Below are 8,051 nucleotides of genomic sequence, written 5' to 3' on the forward strand. Positions count from 1 at the left end.
TCTCCAGAGGCAACCGCTAGGATGAATTCCATACCATGTTTTATACCATACCATGCATACACACCCACAGATACCATGGCCCAAGACAGCACGCCCTACCCGACCTCACCCACCCCACACATCTCACCCCACCCTACCCCACCTCACCCCACCCCATCCCACATGCCCTCAAAGTTTATAAGGGGAAGACTAATGTATTTTCCAGGGGCCCATAAAATACCTTTCCCTTCCACCTCCGCAGATCCTGAGCTGCATGCAGATGGGGCAGAGCTGAATGGAAAGACTGCTGGATACCTACTTTAAACCTGCATGGGGATGTGCCCTGATTCCTAAAAGGTGAGAGTGCTGCAGACACACATCGGCTGGACACCTTTATTGCTTTGAGAACAGATAACTTTATTGCTAACAATGGTCAAACTGAGAGGAGAAAAATGAAGAGAATGTTCTGAAAAGGCAACATGGATGCCCCGCCTGGTGGCGCGAGCAGGGGAAGGCACCCCATGGCTGCGGGGCTTGTCTGGGCTCAGGTGTGTTTCTGGCTGCGGCCCAGGGTGAGCTTGTTAAAGAGGTACTCTGCCAGGCCTGCTTCCGGGGCCCCCATCTTGCGCAGGTTGCTCAGGTAGCCACCCAGCTCTTTGATGGTCTTGGCCTGCTGGTTCAGGAAGTGGTTCTCCAGGAAGTCACAGAGCTGGGGGTCGCCGTTCTCCTTGGCCAGCTGGTGCAGCTCCAGGATGCTCTGGTTGATGTTCTTCTCCAGGTGGAAGGTGCACTCCATGGCCTTGAGCCCGCTCTCCCAGCCTTGGCCCTCTGGCTTCCTGATGTCATGAAGGCAGATGCGGCCACCGCGCAGGTTCTGCAGGCTCATCAGCTCCTGGGCGTGCTCCCTTTTCTCCTGCGACTGGCGCAGGAAGTAGCGGTCAAAGTGCTCCAGGGCCGCGTCGTCCTGGTCGAAGTAGAAGGCCATGGACAGGTACACATAGGATGCATGGAGCTCCAGGCTGATGGGGGTGTTGATGGCAGCCTCATAGCTGGGGTGGTGGTACCATCGCACCTGCGACAGTGGGCCCAGGGCAGGCAGTGCGGGCGCTGGGAGGAGGGGAAAAGCGGTGGGTTTGCCAGGGGCCCAGAGCGGGTAGCGGCATCAGTGTGGGCAGTGGCGGTGGCGGCGGGGTCCTCGGAGCACCACCATGGTGGACGACAGCGGCGGCTGGCGGAGGGCGGGGTCCTCCGGGCCAGGCGGTAGTGTGGTCGCAGGCTCTGCGAAGGGACCGGAAGTGAGCGGTGGAGACCCTTATGCTGGGAGGAGCGCACAAGGTCGGGTGGGTGTGGGCTGGGGGAGCACGCTGAGTTCCATGGGCAGCCCGGGGAACTGGGCGCTATCAGACCTCTGCGCTACGTCAATTCTGCAGTAACTTTTCTAGTGTCCAAGGACTTTCGCCTGTCCCCTGATTGTTCCCCTCTATGACAGCTTGTTCTCATTTCATAAACCTCTTGTCTTTCTTAAACTCTGAGAGTATGTTCTGGTAACGTTTTCTTCTGTTTCCTGTATTATATCCTTTTTCCCCTCCTTGAGAATTAGTTCTATTTGTGCATCTTCCTCACTTTCCTTAAATATCTGGAAAACATTTGTCCATTCATGATTGGAATCAAGGACTGGGTTAGCCTCGGTGATGAGCACGGACCTAATGCACAGTTGTGAGTCTGGATGACTAGTAGGATTCTCCCATGAACAGGAGGGTGGAGTGTGTCAATTAGGGAGTGCTTATCTCCTTTGAATATAAAGGTATAGAGCTCCCAGGCAGAGTAGGAACTCTTCCAAATGCCGAAAGCATGGCATTTCTCTGGCACTGGAAAACTTTAGTGGATCTGTCTTCTAGGTAGATGTCAGCTTCCCTTTAAATGCTCACCCATGTCTGCTGCACCCTGAAGCTTAATTCTCTCTGCAGGAGAGATGACTCCACATTGTAGGGAATGTGATTTCAGATATCTTTTCAGGATCAAAGCTTAAACACCAGAGTAAAGACTCCTTTTTTTTTTTTTTTTTTTTTTTTTGAGACGGAGTCTCCCTCTGTCGCCCAGGCTGGAGTGCAGTGGCGCGATCTCGGCTCACTGCAAGCTCCGCCTCCCGGGTTCACGCCATTCTCCTGCCTCAGCCTCCCGAGTAGCTAGGACTACAGGCGCCCGCTACCACGCCCGGCTAATTTTTTGTATTTTTAGTAGAGACAGGGTTTCACCGTGTTAGCCAGGATGGTCTCGATCTCGTGACCTCATGATCCGCCCGCCTCGGCCTCCCAAAGTGCTGGGATTACAGGCGTGAGCCACCGCGCCCGGCCAAGACTCCTTTTTTAAAATTTACTTTGAAAAGTCCTGTATGTTCACAGTTTTAGGTACTCAATAACTAATCCTCATGTCTTCCCTGCTGAATTTAGAACCAATTAGTAGACACAAAACTCAGCTCACTGAAGAACAAACTTAGGTCTGTAGCAAAATGAACTTGATAGTACTTTTCAAATCTTCCAATTAGAGAAACTCACTGTGGCAGAATAACTTCACCAAAGCTTATTTGTTTTCATCTTGGTCCACAAGTAACCATACTTTTCAAGCTACTCTTGTGATTTGATGGGGACATGTACTGATTTCTGGCTATTGGAATATGAAAATAACTGATGTATGGCCAAATAAGGCCTAGTTTATAGGACACACCCTGTGCAATCCATGTCTCGAGTGAAGAAGAGGAACAGACCCTACAATATGACATATCCACTTTGGAGAAGGAGCCTGGAACTTTGGAAAACTTATGGAGAATGTCCCCTCATCATTGTCACCACCAACTTGCACTGGACCTTGATAAAAACAAAAAATAAAAATTTACTTTAAAAGCTAAAGAGATTAGGGACATTTGTTACAGGAGCTAGCCTCTTCTAATTAATCAAATTAGCTAGTCAAAGAAGGTACTGGATAACCACAGGCTGTACCCACAGGGTCCTGTAGGCTTATGGCACTGGAGTGCATTCCAGAACACACCCTCTCAGTGGGAAGGCAGATGAGAAAAAGGAGAGGTTTAGATAGCTCTGGGTTATCACACTTTCTTCCTTTTGCTTACTGCACCAAATATATATACACATACACAGACACACACACACACACACACACACACACACACATATCTCAATCCTTCTCCTTTTTTTCCTTCTGGAGAGTGAAATGTAAAATCCCTCATTGGCCAGGTATGGCAGCTTACCTCTGTAATCTCAGCACTTTGGGAGGCCAAGGCAGGCAGATTGCTGGAACCCAGGAGTTCAAGTCCAGCCTGGGCAACATGGCGAAACACACCTCTACAAAAAAATATTTAAAAAAAAAAAGGCATGGTGGCACACAGCTGTAGTCCCAGCTACTCAGGAAACTGAGGTGGGAGAATTGCCTAAACCCAGGAAGTCGAGGCTGCAGTGAGCCATGATCCCACCACTGCATTCCAGCCTGGGCAACAGGAGTGAGAGACGCAGTCTCCAAAAGGAAAAGAAAAAAGAAAAATCCCTCATGGACTCTTGAAGATCAAGGAAAGATGCTTTCCTTCTGCCTCGATGTCCTGGAATAAAATCAGGCTGGTCCTTGGGTACCTAACCTTAAGCCAGGAACACAAAGCACAGGGGCAGAGATCACGACTATCTGACCCCAGAGCCAGTCAGCTGTGGTGAGGAAGGTGGGACATGTAGCAACATGAAGCTCTCCTGGAATCACATACCTGGAATCTGTGTTTGTGTGGAGCAGTTCCCCAGAAAAGGGGAATGCTAGTTCCAGGACTGGTGGTGGGAGGCTAAGCAGGTGGTACTACAGATAGTACCATTCAGTTTTTGCTACTGAGCCATGAGGTCTGCAGAGTTAGGAGGTTCCCACGTCTGTCTTTGTTTCCCACACTACACCATGCCGGCACCTAGCACATTCTTCTCCTTTGGAAAGGAGTATAGTGAGGAAGAAGCAACAAAAGTGGGCTAGGAAAGCAAAGGAACAGATTGTTGGAAGTAACTGTGAGAATGGAAGTAGCGTCAACTCCCAACTACAAATGTGAAATGCCTTTGGGCAGCATGCTGCCTCAATGCTCTGTGTGAGGCTCAGGGTTAAGGAACATGGCCACAGTGAGCACTGGTTAATAAAGATGGCCAGGGGCTGGGCAGGTTGGCTCACACTGTAATCCCAGCACTTTGGGAGGCCGAGGTGGGTAGATCACCTGAGGTCAGGAGTTTGAGACCAGCCTGGCCAACATGGTGAAACTCCATCTCTACTAAAAACACAAAAAAGTAGCCGGGTATGGTGGCATGCACCTGTAATTCCAGCTACTCGGGAGGTTGAGGCAGGAGAATCGCTTGAACCTGGGAGGCGGGAGTTACAGTGAGCCGAGATTGGACCATTGCACTCCAGCCTGGGCAACAAGTCTCACAAAAAAAGAAAAAAAAAAAGAAGGTGACCAGGAAGCCAGTCTCAGCTCTGTCACCAGACAAGTAGATGATTTAATGAGTCCTTACCAGACTAGATGATTTTCAACATTCTTGGGAATCCTCACAATTTTGTGAGGTAGGAATGGTTATTGTACCCATGAGGAATCTGTGATCCTAAATATAAAGCCCTTGCCCAAGATGATACAGAAACAGAATTCAATGTCAGGGCTGATGCTCAACTAGAACTGTGGGACCACAGTCAGGTTTTCTATGAAATGCAGTGTAATGAGGTCGCTGGGTCGTATAATATCTCATGGCCTCTCTCTGCTTTAGTGAGCACAAAGGTATGTAGAGAGAAGCAGAAAATAGCTGCTGTGATTCCGTAGCAGCACAAACCACCACCCTCTCTTGCCGAGTGTTCCTGGGACAGCCCTTTCCTCTGGCAAGGTCAAGTTTCTCCTATGCAACTGCACAGAACAAATACTCCTTGTTCAATTTCTACTGGGAAATGAGTTTAAGTAAATTGTTTTTAAAAATGTGAGGCTATAGTATGAGATAGAACAAAGCTTTTCCTCAGGAGGCTGCCAAGCCTCTCTTCGTGAATGGGATGAGGAGTTTAGGCTTTTTATCACTCCTCTGATGTGCTAACCCACACTTTAGGATTCTGCTTGATTTACATACTGTGTGTCTACATTTTAGGTAGCATTTCTTTATAAAATGTTGGTCCCCCATCCTTGTGCAATGGGGATAATCTGCATTGAACTATAAGAGTACAGCTGATGCTTGGATTGCCTTTCCTGGTAGGATTAAAATACATTTTATTTAGCACCCTACTCCTCCAAAACTCTTGTTCCTTGGTCAATTTTCTGAATAACTGGTGCTATCTGTGTCTTATTATTTCTAACTTGACTGTAATTATGTGACTTTTCATGAAGATTGTCTTCCTTTCCTTCCTCTATCTCTTAACAGTTTGCTGCACAGAAATCCCAAATAATTGTTTACTGGTTATAGAAACCTCTTTGGTTTATGTAGACCAGCAATTCTCAAATGCAATCCATAAGTCTCCCCACTGAATTTTTGAGTCTGTTGGTGCAGGGTAGGGGTGATATGAAGGACAATTTTCAGGGTCCACATTCTTCATTTAATGTTCAACAAGAGAATCAGCTTCATTTCATCCAGAAACTAGCACACAGAGCAATGGGAATCACCACTGATCCTAAATGCTCTCCTGATAGTTATTTTATTATTGACTCCATGTGCTTCAAAGCTCAAATACCTCATTGCATGTTTTATTCTAGAAGGATTTCAAATGGATGACTCTGTCACTCGTGGTAGGAGACAGTGACTCTTTCATGGAGAGTTCTAGTCTCGCAATGGCCGCAGTACCTCTTTACTGCTTGTCAAATCACCCATTTTATCCAATGAAGAGTGTGGAAGAGGAGTGATATGGTTTGGTTCTGTGTCCCCACCGAAATCTAATCTCGAATGTAATCCCCACCTGTTGAGGGAGGGACATGGTGGGAGTGATTGGATCATGGGAGCGGTTTCCCCCATTTTGTTCTCCTGATAGTGAGGGAGTTCTCACAAGATCTGATGGTTTTAAAAGTGACAGTTTCACTTGCACTTTCTCCCTTTCCTGCTGCATGTAAGACATGCCTTGCTTCCCCTTTGCCTTCTGCAATGATTGTAAGTTTCCTGAGGCTTCCCCAGCCATGTAGAACTGTGAGTCAATTAAACCTCTTTTGTTTATAAATTACTCATTCTCAGGTAGTATCTTTTTAGCAGTGTAAGAATGGACTAATATAGATTACTGGTACTGTCAGAGTGGGGTACTGCTATAAAGATATCCTGAAAATATGGAAGCAACTTTGGAACTGGGTAACAGGTGGAGGTTGGAACCCTTTGGCAGGCTCCAAAGAAGACAAGAAGATGTCGGAAAGTTTGGAACTGCCTAGAGACTTGTTGAATGGCCTTGATCAAAATGCTGACAGTGATATGGATAATGAAGTCCAGGCTGAGATAGAATAGAAAAACCCATTTTCTGAGGAGAAATTCAAGCTGGCTGCAGAAATTTGCAAACATAGCAAGAAGCCACATGTTAATAGCCAAGACAATGGGGAAAATGTCTCCAGTGCATGTCAGAGATCTTCACAACAGCCCCTCCCTTCACAGGCCCAGAGGCCTAAGAGAGAAAAATGGTTTCATGAGCTGGGCCTAGGGCCATGCTACTCTGTGGAGCCTCAGGGCATGGTGCCCCTCATTCCAGCTGATCCAGCTCCAGCTGCGGCTAAAAGGGGTCAAGGTACAGCTCAGGCAGTTGCTTCAGATGGTGCAAGCCCCAAGCCTTGGTGGCTTCCACATGGTGTTGGGCCTGCAGGAGCACAGAAGACAAGAGTTGAGCTTTGGGAGCCTCTGCCTAAACTTCCCAGGATATATGGAAATGACTGGATGTCCAGGCAGAAGTCTGCTGCAGGGGTGAATCCCTCATGAGGAACTCTACTGAGGCAATACAGAGGGGAAATGTGTGTTTGGAGCCTGTGCACAGAGTCCCCACTGGGGCACTGCCTAGTGGAGCTGTGAGAAGAGGGCCACCATTGTCCAGACCTCATAAGGGTAGATCCATCATCAGCTTGTACTGTGCACCTGGAAAAGCTGCAGGCACTCAAAGCCAGCCTATGTAAACAGCTGTGGAGCTGTGCCCTGCAGAGCCATAGTGGTGGAGCTGTCCAAGGCCATGGAAGCCCACTCCTTGCATCAGCATGCTCTGGATGTGAGACATGGTGTCAAAGGAGAATTTGGAGCTTTAAGATTTATTGACTGCCTGGGCAGGTTTTAGACTTGCATGGGGCCTCTGGCTTCTTTGTTTTGGCCAATTTTTTTTCCACTTGGATGGGAAAATTTACCCAATTACTGTACCTCCATTGTATCTTGAAAGTAACTAGCTTCCTTTTGATTTTACAGGCTCATAGGTGAAAGAGACTTGCCTTGTCTCAGATGAGACTTCAGGCTTGGACTTTTGAATAAATGCTGGAAAGAGTTAAGACTTTGGTGGACCGTTAGGAAGGCATGATTGGTTTTGGAATGTGAAAAGCACATGAGATTTGGAGGGGCCAGGGGCCCAGTGATATGGTTTGGCTCTGTGTCCCCACCCAAATTTCTCATCTCAAACTGTAATCCTCACATGCTGAGGGAGGGACCTGGTGGGAGTGATTGGCTCATGGGGGCAGTTTCTCCAGTGCTGTTCTCATGACCGTGAGGGAGTTCTCATGAGATCTTCATTGCCAAAAGCAGTGTTATGAATAAAGTTAACCTTGGAAATTAAATTTAAATCATTTTTGCATTGCCAGTTAACATTTCTAAGAACAGAATAACCAAGTTTTCTTCACATAAATCAAGTGTACACATTCTCCTAGATTTTCTTCAAATCTCTATGTTTGCCCTTTTTCTGTGCAATAAAATATACATGAACATGCAGTTGATAGCATCCTGACCCTGGGGCCCCCAAATTCATGCCCTTCATGCATGCAAAATCCATGCTTTCCAACCTCCCAAAACAACCCTTATTTCTTTGAGGACCGAAACTGCCTTTGTAGAACTAACAAATTTGCCACAAGATCA

General features: G+C 47.4%; 1 pseudogene; it reads right to left on the reverse strand.

Annotated features, from left to right (window-relative positions):
- Positions 1 to 417: 417 nt before the first annotated feature.
- On the reverse strand, positions 418 to 1,597 carry LOC134729836 (putative ferritin heavy polypeptide-like 19; annotated as a pseudogene).
- Positions 1,598 to 8,051: the final 6,454 nt, after the last annotated feature.

This window comes from Pan paniscus, chromosome X, assembly GCF_029289425.2.
Source record: "Pan paniscus chromosome X, NHGRI_mPanPan1-v2.0_pri, whole genome shotgun sequence".
Classification (NCBI taxonomy): domain Eukaryota; kingdom Metazoa; phylum Chordata; class Mammalia; order Primates; family Hominidae; genus Pan; species Pan paniscus.